Here is a 594-nt window from a genome sequence, read left to right as displayed (position 1 = left end):
AGGGCTTAGGCCTTGTGTGCTTAACTTTCCTGGTGGTCAGGTGTGGGTCTTCTGTGATTGAGGAATCATACTTTGAAGAGTTTATTTTGTGTTTATCCTTTTCTTTTGTTGTGGTTTAGTTGTTTGTCGCTTGACAAAGGACTATGAGGACATCTTCGTGATATCTCATAGCAGGGCTTCTTTGCCGAATGAGCGTCATCTTTTGCAAGTTCATTACAAAGTGATGCAAAATTTTGTCCTGGTGAACATTATCTTTCCGTTTGATTAGATGTGGTTATATGGATAGGTTTGGAATTGTATTTCTGCTACGTTTATAATCATGAAATGGTATTCCTAAGGAATGAGTTCTTCGTCTTATTCAATTAATGAAATACTTGTTACACCTAAAAACAATCTTTGGTTAGACAAGTAACCTGGATACTATTCCCTAATAAAATAACATACACTCGCATAATTTATGAAACTTGTGTTGGGGAACCTACTTGTTTCATTACTTATAATTAATGTATTTTTACCATACAAATTAACATCATAATCGGATCTGTTTATTCTCTTTATCATCATCTAAAAATTATATATGCAAAAAATCATTCA

Source organism: Pyrus communis, chromosome 12, assembly GCF_963583255.1.
Source record: "Pyrus communis chromosome 12, drPyrComm1.1, whole genome shotgun sequence".
Lineage (NCBI taxonomy): Eukaryota > Viridiplantae > Streptophyta > Magnoliopsida > Rosales > Rosaceae > Pyrus > Pyrus communis.
This window is presented reverse-complemented; position numbering follows the sequence as displayed.